This window comes from Dendrobates tinctorius, unplaced genomic scaffold (assembly GCF_039654945.1).
Source record: "Dendrobates tinctorius isolate UK_male_01 unplaced genomic scaffold, ASM3965494v1 ptg000054l, whole genome shotgun sequence".
Classification (NCBI taxonomy): domain Eukaryota; kingdom Metazoa; phylum Chordata; class Amphibia; order Anura; family Dendrobatidae; genus Dendrobates; species Dendrobates tinctorius.
This window is the reverse complement of record NW_027361722.1, coordinates 13,664,069-13,683,443: the sequence shown is the minus strand read 5'-3', so window position 1 is coordinate 13,683,443 and position 19,375 is coordinate 13,664,069. Positions and strand designations below refer to the sequence as shown.

Below are 19,375 nucleotides of genomic sequence, written 5' to 3'. Positions count from 1 at the left end.
ACAGATAGGGAAAAGGGTTCCACGTCCCAAGTTTCTACATGCTCAGAAGTGATGGTTCAAACAAAATTTTGCCAGATCAAAGAAAAGTGCAAGAAAAATAGATCTGTCGGCAATTGTAAGACTTGTGGTAAGTCTTTGTGTGGGCAATGTACTGCCATAAATCAAAGGCAATGCCTAAAATGCGAAACACCAAATGTTTAGAAGGTGAATTCTGTGCCATATTTTCATTTTTATGCTCCTCCACCTACATTTTCTCTGCTTTTTGTTCTTCAGTTGTTGTTTATATGTGTGCAGTTGAATAAAAAAAAGTTTGAAAAACGTCTATTATAATTATTGTTATTTTCTGTAGAAAAATAAGAAAAGCAGAAAAAAAACAATCAAAAGCATTACTGTTGGATCTCACAATAATAATACATTACAAAAAATATAATTATTAATAAATAACCACAAATGAAACTCTAAAAATAAACGAAAACAAGCAAGGAGTCAAAATGACTCCTTTCAGTAGTTCTAGGCGGGGTCACGAGTCCAGTAGTCCTAGTGTTAAAAATTATTTTACTGCCTTAAAAAAATTCAGAATATAAAAAATGTTTTGGTTTCTGTCTCCGTTTTCTCAGAACTGTAACTTTTTATTTCTCTGTTGACGGTGCGGTGTGAGGGCTTATTGGGTTTTTTTTTTGCACGGTGAGCGGAGTTTTTACTGGCAGCATTTTGGGGTCTATACAACATTTTGTTTTCTTTATCACATTTTTTTGTGGTAGAGAAGATGACTAAAAAAAGGCAATTCAGGGGTTTCAAATTTTTTTTCTTTACAGCATTTACCGCACGGGTTGATTCATTTTATATTTGCGTAGATCAGACTTTTATGGATGCGGAAACACCAAATATTTTCATTTATTATTTAACTTGAAGAAGCTGGGGGGATACAAACTTTTTTTTTTTTTTTTACACTTTTGTAACTGTTTTTAATAGAAATGTTTTTTTAAATTTTACATTATTTTCTTTAGATACCGTAAGGAACTTATTTTGTTCTCGTCATCAATCCCACAGCATATAGCGAAGAGATTACCAGCCATCGCCTCTTGGGAGTACAAACATGGCAGCCATGGGGTCTTCAGTAGACCCCTGTCATAGTGACCCAGCGATACCCTAGGACTGCGACCCGTGGGGGGAGATGATGGTTGCATGGATCGCACCACTTAAAGGCATAAGAGATAGTGACTGACAGCGACAAGCTGACTCCGGTCGCTGCTGTTAGAGGCAGGTGCCGGCTGTATAGCACCTCCAGCACTCGCCTCATCACATGTTAGGAAAGGGTCAATAGAGGTACAAGATACTCTGCTGAGGGTCCTTGTTTTTTAGTGCAGAGTGTCTTGCAATGCAGAGGACCCGTCGTGTCCTACAGTACACAATGATGTAAATGGACACCGTGTAATGCTTCCTCTCTCCTGGGGTGGCGCTGTAGGTAAACACTTTTCTGTCAATAAACCATTATCTGACATTATTTGAATGCTGCAACAAAAAAAACCCCGTAAATTACTATATGCCTGAAGGATAAATAACCCTGATAGGTCAGTATTTATAATTCACATCTCTGCAGTGGCTGCCAGCATCCACAAGGTGGCAGACTTGCAGTTCTTATACATTCTCTTCCGTAGAAGTTGATGGGGTCACACTGCAGATCCATAGAACTTCAAGGTCTTTTCTATTCTTTTAAGGGTCCTAATTTATTTTATCAGTTAGTAGTCAGTTTTGGGGTCTGTATTTGAATAAGGGATCTGGTTTTGGGACTCATTTACTTTACAGAGTCTGGTTGGAGGTCTATTCTATTGAGTCTGGTCTGGGGGTCTGTATTAAGTTAGGGGGCCTGGTGTCTCTATTTGTATAGCTGGTCTGGGGTCTGAACCACTTTGTAGAATCTGGGTTTAGGAAGTCTGGTGTCTGTATATGTATAGTGGGTCTAGTCTGGGGCCTGTAGTAGTTTAGAGGGTTTGGAATCTGTTTGTATAGAGGATCTGGGGTCTTTGTTTTTAGAGAGAGTGTGGTCTGGGGTCTGTATCTGTATAGGGAGTGTGGTCTGGGGTCTGTATCTGTATAGTGAGTGTGGTCTGGGGTCTGTATCTGTATAGAGAGTGTGGTCTGGGGTCTGTATCTGTATAGAGTGTAGTCTGGGGTCTGTATCTGTATAGTGAGTGTGGTCTGGGGTCTGTATCTGTATAGAGAGTGTGGTCTGGGGTCTGTATCTGTATAGAGTGTAGTCTGGGGTCTGTATCTGTATAGTGAGTGTGGTCTGGGGTCTGTATCTGTATAGTGAGTGTGGTCTGGGGTCTGTATCTGTATAGTGAGTGTGGTCTGGGGTCTGTATCTGTATAGAGTGTAGTCTGGGGTCTGTATCTGTATAGTGAGTGTGGTCTGGGGTCTGTATCTGTATAGTGAGTGTGGTCTGGGGTCTGTATCTGTATAGTGAGTGTGGTCTGGGGTCTGTATCTGTATAGTGAGTGTGGTCTGGGGTCTGTATCTGTATAGTGAGTGTGGTCTGGGGTCTGTATTTGTATAGTGAGTGTGGTCTGGGGTCTGTATCTGTATAGTGAGTGTGGTCTGGGGTCTGTATCTGTATAGTGAGTGTGGTCTGGGGTCTGTATCTGTATAGTGAGTGTGGTCTGGGGTCTGTATCTGTATAGTGAGTGTGGTCTGGGGTCTGTATCTGTATAGTGAGCGTGGTCTGGGGTCTGTATCTATATAGTGAGTGTGGTCTGGGGTCTGTATCTGTATAGTGAGTGTGGTCTGGGGTCTGTATCTGTATAGTGAGTGTGGTCTGGGGTCTGTATCTGTATAGTGAGCGTGGTCTGGGGTCTGTATCTGTATAGTGAGTGTGGTCTGGGGTCTGTATCTGTATAGTGAGTGTGGTCTGGGGTCTGTATCTGTATAGTGAGCGTGGTCTGGGGTCTGTATCTGTAGAGTGAGTGTGGTCTGGGGTCTGTATCTGCATAGTGAGTGTGGTCTGGATCTGTATAGTGAGTGTGGTCTGGGGTCTGTATAGCGAGTGTGGTCTGGGGTTTGTGTCTGTATAGTGAGTGTGGTCTGGGGCCTGTATCTGTATAGTGAGTGTGGTCTGGGGTCTGTATCTGTAGAGTGAGCGTGGTCTGGGGTCTGTATCTGTAGAGTGAGCGTGGTCTGGATCTGTATAGTGAGTGTGGTCTGGGGTCTGTATAGCGAGTGTGGTCTGGGGTTTGTGTCTGTATAGTGAGTGTGGTCTGGGGCCTGTATCTGTATAGTGAGTGTGGTCTGGGGTCTGTATCTGTAGAGTGAGCGTGGTCTGGGGTCTGTATCTGTATAGTGAGTGTGGTCTGGATCTGTATAGTGAGTGTGGTCTGGGGTCTGTATAGCGAGTGTGGTCTGGGGTTTGTGTCTGTATAGTGAGTGTGGTCTGGGGTCTGTATCTGTAGAGTGAGCGTGGTCTGGGGTCTGTATCTGTATAGTGAGTGTGGTCTGGATCTGTATAGTGAGTGTGGTCTGGGGTCTGTATAGCGAGTGTGGTCTGGGGTTTGTGTCTGTATAGCGAGTGTGGTCTGGGGTTTGTGTCTGTATAGTGAGTGTGGTCTGGGGTCTGTATCTGTATAGTGAGTGTGGTCTGGGGTCTGTATCTGTAGAGTGAGCGTGGTCTGGGGTCTGTATCTGTAGAGTGAGCGTGGTCTGGGGTCTGTATCTGTAGAGTGAGTGTGGTCTGGGGTCTGTATCTGCATAGTGAGTGTGGTCTGGTGTCTGTATCTGTAGAGTGAGTGTGGTCTGGGGTCTGTATCTGCATAGTGAGTGTGGTCTGGGGTCTGTATCTGTATAGTGAGCGTGGTCTGGGGTCTGTATCTGTAGAGTGAGTGTGGTCTGGGGTCTGTATCTGCATAGTGAGTGTGGTCTGGTGTCTGTATCTGTAGAGTGAGTGTGGTCTGGGGTCTGTATCTGCATAGTGAGTGTGGTCTGGGGTCTGTATCTGTATAGTGAGCGTGGTCTGGGGTCTGTATCTGTAGAGTGAGTGTGGTCTGGGGTCTGTATCTGTATGGGAAGTCTCTTCTGTGGACTGTACATGTGTAGGGGGGTGAAATATTTAGGGGTCTGCATTATTTTAGGGGGCTGGCCCAGGGTCTATATGGATTCTGGAGCCTGAACTGGGGGCTTTTGCTACTTTTCCAGGGTCTGGAGTTTGTAGTTGTTGTGGCGGGGTTGTTTTGGGTTGGTCTGCGAGGGTTTTAACTATGCAGAGAGTCAGTATTAGGGGCTACATCCCTGCACAGTAATGAGGGGACACTGCGGGGGATTTCCATCTTGTGAGCTTCTCAGCTACAACAGCACAAACTTGTCCACAGCACAGAAATCAGCGCAGGCCAGGAGGAGATAACGAATACGACTCCTATCCGCGTCTATAGGAGTCCACACTGCGGAGAACAGCCACAAAATCAGAGGCTCAGCTGCTGTGCCCAGAACCAACATGGCGGCGGTGACGCTTCAGCCTTCCGTCCCTCTGCCGGATACAGCTGGGCGCTGTAGGCGATCTGTCCTCGGAACCTCCAGACTCTATGGTGTATAACGGAACAGGAGTGATGGAGACGTACTGAGCTTCCAGGAGGAGACAGGTGAGAACCCGAGACCGCACCCGCACTGCAGCGCGCCCCCTGCGGGCCGTGCCTGTACCTGCAGCTGGCTGATCAGTCTGATTATAGACCCTTCCCCTATATCTGTACTGTGCGGCCGGCCCTGATTATAGACCCTTCCCCTATATCTGTACTGTGCGGCCGGCCCTGATCCCCGGATTATAGACCCTTCCCCTATATCTGTACTGTGCGGCCGGCCCTGATCCCCGGATTATAGACCCTTCCCCTATATCTGTACTGTGCGGCCGGCCCTGATCCCCGGATTATAGACCCTTCCCCTGTATCTGTACTGTGCGGCCGGCCCTGATCCCCGGATTATAGACCCTTCCCCTATATCTGTACTGTGCGGCCGGCGCTGATCCCCGGATTATAGACACTTCCCCTATATCTGTACTGTGCGGCCGGCGCTGATCCCCGGATTATAGACGCTTCCCCTATATCTGTACTGTGCGGCCGACGCTGATCCCCGGATTATAGACCCTTCCCCTATATCTGTACTGTGCGGCCGGCCCTGATCCCCGGATTATAGACCCTTCCCCTATATCTGTACTGTGCGGCCGGCCCTGATCCCCGGATTATAGACACTTCCCCTATATCTGTACTGTGCGGCCGGCGCTGATCCCCGGATTATAGACGCTTCCCCTATATCTGTACTGTGCGGCCGGCCCTGATCCCCGGATTATAGACCCTTCCCCTATATCTGTACTGTGCGGCCGGCCCTGATCCCCGGATTATAGACCCTTCCCCTATATCTGTACTGTGCGGCCGGCCCTGATCCCCGGATTATAGACGCTTCCCCTGTATCTGTACTGTGCGGCCGGCCCTGATCCCCGGATTATAGACCCTTCCCCTATATCTGTACTGTGCGGCCGGCGCTGATCCCCGGATTATAGACACTTCCCCTATATCTGTACTGTGCGGCCGGCGCTGATCCCCGGATTATAGACGCTTCCCCTATATCTGTACTGTGCGGCCGACGCTGATCCCCGGATTATAGACCCTTCCCCTATATCTGTACTGTGCGGCCGGCCCTGATCCCCGGATTATAGACGCTTCCCCTATATCTGTACTGTGCGGCCGGCGCTGATCCCCGGATTATAGACCCTTCCCCTATATCTGTACTGTGCGGCCGTCCCTGATCCCCGGATTATAGACCCTTCCCCTATATCTGTACTGTGCGGCCGGCCCTGATCCCCGGATTATAGACCCTTCCCCTATATCTGCACTGTGCGGCCGGCCCTGATCCCCGGATTATAGACACTTCTCCTATATCTGTACTGTGCGGCCGGCCCTGATCCCCGGATTATAGACGCTTCCCCTATATCTGTACTGTGCGGCCGGCCCTGATCCCCGGATTATAGACCCTTCCCCTATATCTGTACTGTGCGGCCGGCCCTGATCCCCGGATTATAGACACTTCTCCTATATCTGTACTGTGCGGCCGGCCCTGATCCCCGGATTATAGACCCTTCCCCTATATCTGTACTGTGCGGCCGGCCCTGATCCCCGGATTATAGACACTTCTCCTATATCTGTACTGTGCGGCCGGCGCTGATCCCCGGATTATAGACTCTTCCCCTATATCTGTACTGTGCTGCCGGCCCTGATCCCCGGATTATAGACACTTCTCCTATATCTGTACTGTGCTGCCGGCCCTGATCCCCGGATTATAGACCCTTCCCCTATATCTGTACTGTGCGGCCGGCCCTGATCCCCGGATTATAGACGCTTCCCCTATATCTGTACTGTGCGGCCGGCGCTGGTCCCCGGATTATAGACGCTTCCCCTATATCTGTACTGTGCGGCCGGCCCTGATCCCCGGATTATAGACCCTTCCCCTATATCTGTACTGTGCGGCCGGCGCTGATCCCCGGATTATAGACACTTCCCCTATATCTGTACTGTGCAGCCGGCCCTGATCCCCGGATTATAGACACTTCCCCTATATCTGTACTGTGCGGCCGGCGCTGATCCCCGGATTATAGACCCTTCCCCTATATCTGTACTGTGCGGCCGGCGCTGATCCCCGGATTATAGACGCTTCCCCTATATCTGTACTGTGCGGCCGGCCCTGATCCCCGGATTATAGACTCTTCCCCTATATCTGTACTGTGCGGCCGGCCCTGATCCCCGGATTATAGACCCTTCTCCTATACCTGTACTGTGCGGCCGGCCCTGATCCCCGGATTATAGACGCTTCCCCTATATCTGTACTGTGCGGCCGGCGCTGATCCCCGGATTATAGACCCTTCTCCTATATCTGTACTGTGCGGCCGGCGCTGATCCCCGGATTATAGACCCTTCCCCTATATCTGTACTGTGCGGCCGGCGCTGATCCCCGGATTATAGACACTTCCCCTATATCTGTACTGTGCGGCCGGCCCTGATCCCCGGATTATAGATGCTTCTCCTATATCTGTACTGTGCGGCCGGCGCTGATCCCCGGATTATAGACACTTCCCCTATATCTGTACTGAGCGGCCGGCCCTGATCCCCGGATTATAGACCCTTCCCCTATATCTGTACTGTGCGGCCGGCCCTGATCCCCGGATTATAGACCCTTCCCCTATATCTGTACTGTGCGGCCGGCCCTGATCCCCGGATTATAGATGCTTCTCCTATATCTGTACTGTGCGGCCGGCGCTGATCCCCGGATTATAGACGCTTCCCCTATATCTGTACTGTGCGGCCGGCCCTGATCCCCGGATTATAGACTCTTCCCCTATATCTGTACTGTGCGGCCGGCCCTGATCCCCGGATTATAGACGCTTCCCCTATATCTGTACTGTGCGGCCGGCGCTGATCCCCGGATTATAGACCCTTCTCCTATATCTGTACTGTGCGGCCGGCTCTGATCCCCGGATTATAGACACTTCCCCTATATCTGTACTGTGCGGCCGGCGCTGATCCCCGGATTATAGACTCTTCCCCTATATCTGTACTGAGCGGCCGGCGCTGATCCCCGGATTATAGACCCTTCCCCTATATCTGTACTGTGCGGCCGGCCCTGATCCCCGGATTATAGACCCTTCCCCTATATCTGTACTGTGCGGCCGGCCCTGATCCCCGGATTATAGATGCTTCTCCTATATCTGTACTGTGCGGCCGGCGCTGATCCCCGGATTATAGACGCTTCCCCTATATCTGTACTGTGCGGCCGGCCCTGATCCCCGGATTATAGACTCTTCCCCTATATCTGTACTGTGCGGCCGGCCCTGATCCCCGGATTATAGACCCTTCCCCTATATCTGTACTGTGCGGCCGGCTCTGATCCCCTGATTATAGACGCTTCCCCTATATCTGTACTGTGCGGCCGGCCCTGATCCCCGGATTATAGACGCTTCCCCTATATCTGTACTGTGCGGCCGGCCCTGATCCCCGGATTATAGACCCTTCCCCTATATCTGTACTGTGCGGCCGGCTCTGATCCCCGGATTATAGACCCTTCCCCTATATCTGTACTGTGCGGCCGGCCCTGATCCCCGGATTATAGACGCTTCCCCTATATCTGTACTGTGCGGCCGGCGCTGATCCCCGGATTATAGACCCTTCCCCTATATCTGTACTGTGCGGCCGGCTCTGATCCCCTGATTATAGACCCTTCCCCTATATCTGTACTGTGCGGCCGGCCCTGATTATAGACCCTTCCCCTATATCTGTACTGTGCGGCCGGCCCTGATTATAGACCCTTCCCCTATATCTGTACTGTGCGGCCGGCCCTGATCCCCGGATTATAGACCCTTCCCCTATATCTGTACTGTGCGGCCGGCCCTGATCCCCGGATTATAGACACTTCCCCTATATCTGTACTGTGCGGCCGGCCCTGATCCCCGGATTATAGACGCTTCCCCTATATCTGTACTGTGCGGCCGGCGCTGATCCCCGGATTATAGACACTTCTCCTATATCTGTACTGTGCGGCCGGCGCTGATCCCCGGATTATAGACACTTCCCCTATATCTGTACTGTGCGGCCGGCCCTGATCCCCGGATTATAGACCCTTCCCCTATATCTGTACTGTGCGGCCGGCGCTGATCCCCGGATTATAGACTCTTCCCCTATATCTGTACTGAGCGGCCGGCGCTGATCCCCGGATTATAGACCCTTCCCCTATATCTGTACTGTGCGGCCGGCCCTGATCCCCGGATTATAGACCCTTCCCCTATATCTGTACTGTGCGGCCGGCCCTGATCCCCGGATTATAGATGCTTCTCCTATATCTGTACTGTGCGGCCGGCGCTGATCCCCGGATTATAGACGCTTCCCCTATATCTGTACTGTGCGGCCGGCCCTGATCCCCGGATTATAGATGCTTCTCCTATATCTGTACTGTGCGGCCGGCGCTGATCCCCGGATTATAGACTCTTCCCCTATATCTGTACTGAGCGGCCGGCGCTGATCCCCGGATTATAGACCCTTCCCCTATATCTGTACTGTGCGGCCGGCCCTGATCCCCGGATTATAGACGCTTCCCCTATATCTGTACTGTGCGGCCGGCCCTGATCCCCTGATTATAGACGCTTCCCCTATATCTGTACTGTGCGGCCGGCGCTGATCCCCGGATTATAGACGCTTCCCCTATATCTGTACTGTGCGGCCGGCCCTGATCCCCTGATTATAGACGCTTCCCCTATATCTGTACTGTGCGGCCGGCGCTGATCCCCGGATTATAGACACTTCCCCTATATCTGTACTGTGCGGCCGGCCCTGATCCCCTGATTATAGACGCTTCCCCTATATCTGTACTGTGCGGCCGGCCCTGATTATAGACCCTTCCCCTATATCTGTACTGTGCGGCCGGCCCTGATTATAGACCCTTCCCCTATATCTGTACTGTGCGGCCGGCCCTGATCCCCGGATTATAGACACTTCCCCTATATCTGTACTGTGCGGCCGGCCCTGATCCCGGATTATAGACCCTTCCCCTATATCTGTACTGTGCGGCCGGCCCTGATCCCGGATTATAGACCCTTCCCCTATATCTGTACTGTGCGGCCGGCGCTGATCCCCGGATTATAGACACTTCCCCTATATCTGTACTGTGCGGCCGGCGCTGATCCCCGGATTATAGACCCTTCCCCTATATCTGTACTGTGCGGCCGGCCCTGATCCCCGGATTATAGACCCTTCCCCTATATCTGTACTGTGCGGCCGGCGCTGATCCCCGGATTATAGACCCTTCCCCTATATCTGTACTGTGCGGCCGGCGCTGATCCCCGGATTATAGACCCTTCCCCTATATCTGTACTGTGCGGCCGGCGCTGATCCCCGGATTATAGACCCTTCCCCTATATCTGTACTGTGCGGCCGGCGCTGATCCCCGGATTATAGACCCTTCCCCTATATCTGTACTGTGCGGCCGGCGCTGATCCCCGGATTATAGACACTTCCCCTATATCTGTACTGTGCGGCCGGCCCTGATTATAGACCCTTCCCCTATATCTGTACTGTGCGGCCGGCCCTGATTATAGACCCTTCCCCTATATCTGTACTGTGCGGCCGGCCCTGATCCCCGGATTATAGACCCTTCCCCTATATCTGTACTGTGCGGCCGGCGCTGATCCCCGGATTATAGACCCTTCCCCTATATCTGTACTGTGCGGCCGGCGCTGATCCCCGGATTATAGACCCTTCCCCTATATCTGTACTGTGCGGCCGGCGCTGATCCCCGGATTATAGACCCTTCCCCTATATCTGTACTGTGCGGCCGGCGCTGATCCCCGGATTATAGACGCTTCCCCTATATCTGTACTGTGCGGCCGGCGCTGATCCCCGGATTATAGACCCTTCCCCTATATCTGTACTGTGCGGCCGGCCCTGATCCCCGGATTATAGACCCTTCTCCTATATCTGTACTGTGCGGCCGGTGCTGATCCCCGGATTATAGACGCTTCCCCTATATCTGTACTGTGCGGCCGGCCCTGATCCCCGGACTATAGACCCTTCCCCTATATCTGTACTGTGCGGCCGGCCCTGATCCCCGGATTATAGACCCTTCCCCTATATCTGTACTGTGCGGCCGGCGCTGATCCCCGGATTATAGACACTTCTCCTATATATGCACTGTGCGGCCGGCGCTGATCCCCGGATTATAGACCCTTCCCCTATATCTGTACTGTGCGGCCGGCGCTGATCCCCGGATTATAGACACTTCTCCTATATCTGCACTGTGCGGCCGGCGCTGATCCCCGGATTATAGACCCTTCCCCTATATCTGTACTGTGCGGCCGGCGCTGATCCCGGGATTATAGACCCTTCCCCTATATCTGCACTGTGCGGCCGGCGCTGATCCCCGGATTATAGACCCTTCCCCTATATCTGTACTGTGCGGCCGGCGCTGATCCCCGGATTATAGACCCTTCCCCTATATCTGTACTGTGCGGCCGGCCCTGATCCCCGGATTATAGACCCTTCTCCTATATCTGTACTGTGCGCCGGCGCTGATCCCCGGATTATAGACCCTTCCCCTATATCTGTACTGTGCGGCCGGCCCTGATCCCCGGATTATAGACACTTCCCCTATATCTGTACTGTGCGGCCGGCGCTGATCCCCTGATTATAGACCCTTCCCCTATATCTGTACTGTGCGGCCGGCCCTGATTATAGACCCTTCCCCTATATCTGTACTGTGCGGCCGGCCCTGATCCCCGGATTATAGACCCTTCCCCTATATCTGTACTGTGCGGCCGGCGCTGATCCCCGGATTATAGACCCTTCCCCTATATCTGTACTGTGCGGCCGGCGCTGATCCCCGGATTATAGACCCTTCCCCTATATCTGTACTGTGCGGCCGGCGCTGATCCCCGGATTATAGACCCTTCCCCTATATCTGTACTGTGTGGCCGGCGCTGATCCCCGGATTATAGACGCTTCCCCTATATCTGTACTGTGCGGCCGGCGCTGATCCCCGGATTATAGACCCTTCCCCTATATCTGTACTGTGCGGCCGGCCCTGATCCCCGGATTATAGACCCTTCTCCTATATCTGTACTGTGCGGCCGGCGCTGATCCCCGGATTATAGACGCTTCCCCTATATATGTACTGTGCGGCCGGCCCTGATCCCCGGACTATAGACCCTTCCCCTATATCTGTACTGTGCGGCCGGCGCTGATCCCCGGATTATAGACGCTTCCCCTATATCTGTACTGTGCGGCCGGCCCTGATCCCCGGACTATAGACCCTTCCCCTATATCTGTACTGTGCGGCCGGCCCTGATCCCCGGATTATAGACCCTTCCCCTATATCTGTACTGTGCGGCCGGCGCTGATCCCCGGATTATAGACCCTTCCCCTATATCTGTACTGTGCGGCCGGCCCTGATCCCCGGATTATAGACCCTTCCCCTATATCTGTACTGTGCGGCCGGCCCTGATCCCCGGATTATAGACCCTTCCACTATATCTGTACTGTGCGGCCGGCCCTGATCCCCGGATTATAGACCCTTCCCCTATATCTGTACTGTGCGGCCGGCCCTGATCCCCGGATTATAGACCCTTCCCCTATATCTGTACTGTGCGGCCGGCGCTGATCCCCGGATTATAGACACTTCTCCTATATATGCACTGTGCGGCCGGCGCTGATCCCCGGATTATAGACCCTTCCCCTATATCTGTACTGTGCGGCCGGCGCTGATCCCCGGATTATAGACACTTCTCCTATATCTGTACTGTGCGGCCGGCGCTGATCCCCGGATTATAGACGCTTCCCCTATATCTGTACCGTGCGGCCGGCCCTGATCCCCGGATTATAGACCCTTCCCCTATATCAGTACTGTGCGGCCGGCCCTGATCCCCGGATTATAGGCCCTTCCCCTATATCTGTACTTTGCGGCCGGCCCTGATCCCCGGATTATAGACGCTTCCCCTATATCTGTACTGTGCGGCCGGCCCTGATCCCCGGATTATAGACGCTTCCCCTATATCTGTACTGTGCGGCCGGCGCTGATCCCCGGATTATAGACGCTTCCCCTATATCTGTACTGTGCGGCCGGCTCTGATCCCCGGATTATAGACGCTTCCCCTATATCTGTACTGTGCGGCCGGCCCTGATCCCCGGATTATAGACCCTTCTCCTATATCTGTACTGTGCGGCCGGCGCTGATCCCCGGATTATAGACCCTTCTCCTATATCTGTACTGTGCGGCCGGCGCTGATCCCCGGATTATAGACCCTTCCCCTATATCTGTACTGTGCGGCCGGCCCTGATCCCCGGATTATAGACGCTTCCCCTATATCTGTACTGTGCGGCCGGCGCTGATCCCCGGTTTATAGACCCTTCCCCTATATCTGTACTGTGCGGCCGGCCCTGATCCCCGGATTATAGACGCTTCCCCTATATCTGTACTGTGCGGCCGGCGCTGATCCCCGGATTATAGACCCTTCCCCTATATCTGTACTGTGCGGCCGGCCCTGATCCCCGGATTATAGACGCTTCCCCTATATCTGTACTGTGCGGCCGGCGCTGATCCCCGGATTATAGACCCTTCCCCTATATCTGTACTGTGCGGCCGGCCCTGATCCCCGGATTATAGACGCTTCTCCTATATCTGTACTGTGCGGCCGGCCCTGATCCCCGGATTATAGACGCTTCCCCTATATCTGTACTGTGCGGTCGGCGCTGATCCCCGGATTATAGACCCTTCTCCTATATCTGTACTGTGCGGCCGGCGCTGATCCCCGGATTATAGACCCTTCCCCTATATCTGTACTGTGCGGCCGGCCCTGATCCCCGGATTATAGACGCTTCTCCTATATCTGTACTGTGCGGCCGGCGCTGATCCCCGGATTATAGACCCTTCCCCTATATCTGTACTGTGCGGCCGGCCCTGATCCCCGGATTATAGACCCTTCCCCTATATCTGTACTGTGCGGCCGGCCCTGATCCCCGGATTATAGACCCTTCCCCTATATCTGTACTGTGCGGCCGGCGCTGATCCCCGGATTATAGACCCTTCCCCTATATCTGTACTGTGCGGCCGGCCCTGATTCCCGGATTATAGACCCTTCCCCTATATCTGTACTGTGCGGCCGGCGCTGATCCCCGGATTATAGACCCTTCCCCTATATCTGTACTGTGCGGCCGGCCCTGATCCCCGGATTATAGACCCTTCCCCTATATCTGTACTGTGCGGCCGGCCCTGATTCCCGGATTATAGACCCTTCCCCTATATCTGTACTGTGCGGCCGGCGCTGATCCCCGGATTATAGACCATTCTCCTATATCTGTACTGTGCGGCCGGCGCTGATCCCCGGATTATAGACCCTTCCCCTATATCTGTACTGTGCGGCCGGCGCTGATCCCCGGATTATAGACCCTTCCCCTATATCTATACTGTGCGGCCGGCCCTGATCCCCGGATTATAGACCCTTCCCCTATATCTGTACTGTGCGGCCGGCCCTGATCCCCGGATTATAGACCCTTCTCCTTCTCCTCTATAGAATCTGTACTGTGCGGCCGGCGCTGATCCCCGGATTATAGACACTTCTCCTATATCTGTACTGTGCGGCCGGCCCTGATCCCCGGATTATAGACACTTCCCCTATATCTGTACTGTGCGGCCGGCGCTGATCCCCGGTTTATAGACCCTTCCCCTATATCTGTACTGTGCGGCCGGCGCTGATCCCCGGATTATAGACCCTTCCCCTATATCTGTACTGTGCGGCCGGCCCTGATCCCCGGATTATAGACACTTCCCCTATATCTGTACTGTGCGGCCGGCGCTGATCCCCGGATTATAGACCCTTCCCCTATATCTGTACTGTGCGGCCGGCCCTGATCCCCGGATTATAGACCCTTCCCCTATATCTGTACTGTGCGGCCGGCCCTGATCCCCGGATTATAGACATTTCCCCTATATCTGTACTGTGCGGCCGGCGCTGATCCCCGGATTATAGACCCTTCCCCTATATCTGTACTGTGCCGCCGGCTCTGATCCCCGGATTATAGACCCTTCCCCTATATCTGTACTGTGCGGCCGGCCCTGATCCCCGGATTATAGACCCTTCCCCTATATCTGTACTGTGCGGCAGGCGCCGATCCCCGGATTATAGACACTTCCCCTATATCTGTACTGTGCGGCCGGCGCCGATCCCCGGATTATAGACACTTCCCCTATATCTGTACTGTGCGGCCGGCGCCGATCCCCGGATTATAGACACTTCCCCTATATCTGTACTGTGCGGCCGGCGCTGATCCCCGGATTATAGACACTTCCCCTATATCTGTACTGTGCGGCCGGCGCTGATCCCCGGATTTTAGACGCTTCCCCTATATCTGTACTGTGCGGCCGGCCCTGATCCCCGGATTATAGACGCTTCCCCTATATCTGTACTGTGCGGCCGGCCCTGATCCCCGGATTATAGACGCTTCCCCTATATCTGTACTGTGCGGCCGGCCCTGATCCCCGGATTATAGACGCTTCCCCTATATCTGTACTGTGCGGCCGGCCCTGATCCCCGGATTATAGACGCTTCCCCTATATCTGTACTGTGCGGCCGGCTCTGATCCCCGGATTATAGACGCTTCCCCTATATCTGTACTGTGCGGCCGGCCCTGATCCCCGGATTATAGACGCTTCCCCTATATCTGTACTGTGCGGCCGGCCCTGATCCCCGGATTATAGACGCTTCCCCTATATCTGTACTGTGCGGCCGGCCCTGATCCCCGGATTATAGACGCTTCCCCTATATCTGTACTGTGCGGCCGGCCCTGATCCCCGGATTATAGACGCTTCCCCTATATCTGTACTGTGCGGCCGGCCCTGATCCCCGGATTATAGACCCTTCCACTATATCTGTACTGTGCGGCCGGCGCTGATCCCCGGATTATAGACACTTCTCCTATATCTGTACTGTGCGGCCGGTACTGGTCCCCGGATTATAGACCCTTCCCCTATATCTGTACTGTGCGGCCGGCCCTGATCCCCGGATTATAGACACTTCTCCTATATCTGTACTGTGCGGCCGGCGCTGATCCCCGGATTATAGACGCTTCCCCTATATCTGTACTGTGCGGCCGGCGCTGATCCCCGGATTATAGACCCTTCCCCTATATCTGTACTGTGCGGCCGGCGCTGATCCCCGGATTATAGACCCTTCCCCTATATCTGTACTGTGCGGACGGCGCTGATCCCCGAATTATAGACGCTTCCCCTATATCTGTACTGTGCGGCCGGCGCTGATCCCCGGATTATAGACGCTTCCCCTATATCTGTACTGTGCGGCCGGCGCTGATCCCCGGATTATAGACACTTCCCCTATATCTGTACTGTGCGGCCGGTGCTGATCCCCGGATTATAGACACTTCCCCTATATCTGTGCTATGGGAAATGTCAGTTGTAAAAGTCATTATTGATCCTTTAACAAGTCTTAGTATGTTACTTGATAAGCCAAACCACAATCTCTGTTTGCTGACACGTGTTTTAGGTTGTTGCCCCTCATCAGTGCAAAGCAAGATATCTGATTTGGCTTTTTGACAGGCCTCTTACTGGTGTTTAAAGGGTAACGTATCTGCTTGTCGAAAGTGATATGCCTGTGTAAGGAGACTTATAGTCCACGCAATGCTCATCTGGGAAATTATGTATCCAAATTGTGCCTTTAGAGAGGAAGTGGAATTGATCTATAGTGCCACCTATTGGTTGCAATTCGAAAAGTCAATATCGAACCTTTAAACATATTACTTAAGACAAAAAACTAACCACAATCTATAATAATAATTTTTTCTGTAGCGCCAACATATTCCGCAGCAGTTTACATTTTAAAGGAATCTTATACAGATAATAAAGACATTCCAATGTAACACAACTGACACCAAGAGGAGCAAGGGCCGTGCTGCTCACATGCTACAATATATGAGGAAATAGGGTGAACACGAAAGGTAAAAAGTGCTTGCATTGTAGGGTCCAGCCATCAATATAGTAATAGGGTATTCATATAATGAGCCGGTTTACCAGCCAGTGTGTGTACAGCACAGACACAGAGGGCTATTACAGTTGTGGCCTGTAAGAAAAAGAGTCCTGATTGGAAGAGTTGGAAGAGCCGGGAAGAAGGTCTGAGACGATCTCTTATCAAGCTGAGGTCGAAGTTTATTCGGAGATACACGGCAAAACAGAACAGATAGTCAGAGAAGTTTAAATTATTAAACAACATGTATGTCAGTACCTGGATAAGAATGAAGTGATTAAACAGAGTCAGCATGGGTTTGTAACTAATAAGTCATGTCAGACTAACTTAATTTCCTTCTATGACGGAATCACTGATTGGGTGGATCAAGGAAATGCTGTAGATATAGTATATCTTGACTTCAGCAAAGCATTTGACAAAGTATCTCATACAATCCTTATTGAAAAAATGACTAAGTATGGAATGGACAAGGCAACTGTTAGGTGGATTCATAACTGGCTTAGTGATTAGACCCAAAGAGTGGTCGTAAATGGCTGGACATCCAGTTGGAAGAATGTCTCAAGTGGGGTACCACAGGGCTCTGTCCAGGGCCCTGTATTGTTCAACATCTTTATCAACGATTTAGATGAAGGAATTGAGGGTAAACTGATTAAATTTGCTGATGACACAAAGCTAGGAGGGATAGCTAATACTAGAGAAGAGAGAGAGGATTCACAAAGATACAAATAAACTGGAGAAGTGGGCAGCAACTAAAAGAATGGTTTCTAACAGGGAAAAATGCAAAGTACTACATCTGGGCAATAAAAATGAAAAAAGCATATACAGAATGGGAGGAATAGGGCTAAGCAACAGCATGTGAAAAAGATTTGGGTATACTAATAGATCACAGACTGAATATGAGTCAACAGTGTGATGCAGCAGCAAAAAAGGCAAATGCAATTCTAGGATGTATTAACAGAAGCATACAGTCTAGATCACGTGAAGTCATTATTTCCCTCTACTCCTCTTTGGTCAGACCTCATCTGGAATATTGTGTCCAGTTTTGGGCGCCACACTTTAAAAAAGACATCAACAAACTGGAGCAAGTTCAGAAAAGACCGACCAGAATGGTGACCGGTCTGCAAACCCTGTCTTATGAGGAAAGGTTGCAGGATTTGGGAATGTTTAGTTTGCAAAAGAGAAGACTGAGAGGAGACTTAATAGCTGTCTACAAATGTCTAAAGGGCTGTCACATTGTAGAAGGATCCACTTTATTCTCATTTGCACAAGGAAAGGCTAGAAGCAATGGGATGAAACTGAATGGGAGGAGACACAGATTAGATATTAGAAAAAACTTTTTGACAGTTAGAGTGATCAATGAGTGGAACAGGCTGCCACGAGAAGTGGTGAGTTCTCCTTCAATGGAAGTCTTCAAACAGAGGCTGCACAGACATCTTAGGCTGGTTTCACATTAGCGTTGAAACAACGCTGCGCACTGCGTCGGTAAGCCCCGCCCCGATCTGGCTCCCTGCCCGCCCCATCCGGGATCACCGCCTACGATCGCATTTGCACGCATGCGATCGGCGCACCCTATCTTTAGCATAGGGTGCCCAGATCATGCGCCGCCAGTGTGAAAGTAGCGTGCTGCGCACTTTTGACGGTGCGCGCCGAAATGCAACATGCTGCATTTCGGCGCGCACCGTCAAAAGTGCGCAGCACGCTACTTTCACACTGGCAGCGCATGATCTGCGCACCCTATGCTAAAGATAGGGTGCGCCGATCGCATGCGTGTAAATGCGATAGTAGGCGGTGATCCCGGATGGGGCGGGCAGGGAGCCGGATTGGGGCGGGGCTTACCGACACAGTGCGCAGCGTTGTTTCAACGCTAATGTGAAACCAGCCTTACTGGGATGATTTAGCGAATCCTGCTTTGAGCAGGGGGTTGGACCAGATGGCCCAGGAGGTCCCTTCCAACTCTACGATTCTATGATTCTATGAAATATGCGGGCAAAAACAGGAATTCAGATTGGCAGCGATTCGCTAGGTAGTCTGGCGATGATAAGGCTCTGTGCCCTGGCCATGGTGAGGCACAGCGGCATGATGGCGATGGAATGGCCCCGAGCAACAGTAACAGGGGCTTTTTATAATACATATTATAGCAAAAGGGCGTATATAGTTCCATCATATCTTTTTGGACAAAGGAAGAAGTAACACAACATTACATCAGTAATTAACTTTTTACCAGACCACAATAAAAACACATAAATCCAATATTATCTCTAACTACTGTCATTAATCTTATTACTGCTCTTAGACTAAACCCATAAATTCATAAATTTGACAATTGCAGAAGTCTGTTTCCTACTAACACTATCATAAATACACATATTTACCATATATTCGTTGGTTTTATTTTCTCATTGCCCTGAGGCTGATCCAATTTACCTGTATGCACATCTACTAAATTTGTTAATGGGCATGATTTCATTTTATATCCTCCATCTGCTTTTACAGAGTACATCGTATTATTTCTATTGCAAAAAAGTTGAATATATTCTTTCCTAACTTTCATAAGATGGCTGCCTCGTCGCTCATGGCAGCTCAGTATATTATAGCTGACCATTCTCTTACAAATCCCCCTCTTGTACTCTGTCCAGAGTACAACATACAGTGCTGTAATATTCATGGGTGAATTATTGAAAATAAGAATATTGAGGTAATTCAGCGCTTTATGCACGTGTGTGTGTAAGGGCAAAAGTCCCTAAAAATAGCACAAACACATAATAAAAAAATAATTCAAATAGTCTCGAAAAAAATAAGTTGCACAATAGTTAAGTTTTTTGGTCTTTTTCT

The 19,375-nt window shown here is 51.3% G+C and overlaps 1 protein-coding gene across 1 annotated transcript in view; it reads left to right on the top strand.

Moving 5' to 3' along the window:
- The first annotated feature begins 4,482 nt into the window (after window positions 1-4,482).
- Window positions 4,483-19,375, top strand: part of B4GALT4 (beta-1,4-galactosyltransferase 4) — a 148,847-nt gene continuing 133,954 nt past the window's right edge. Inside the window, exon 1 of the mRNA XM_073577105.1 lies at window positions 4,483-4,625. The gene's annotated coding sequence lies outside the window, so the exon portion shown is untranslated. The remainder of the gene's footprint in view (window positions 4,626-19,375) is intronic.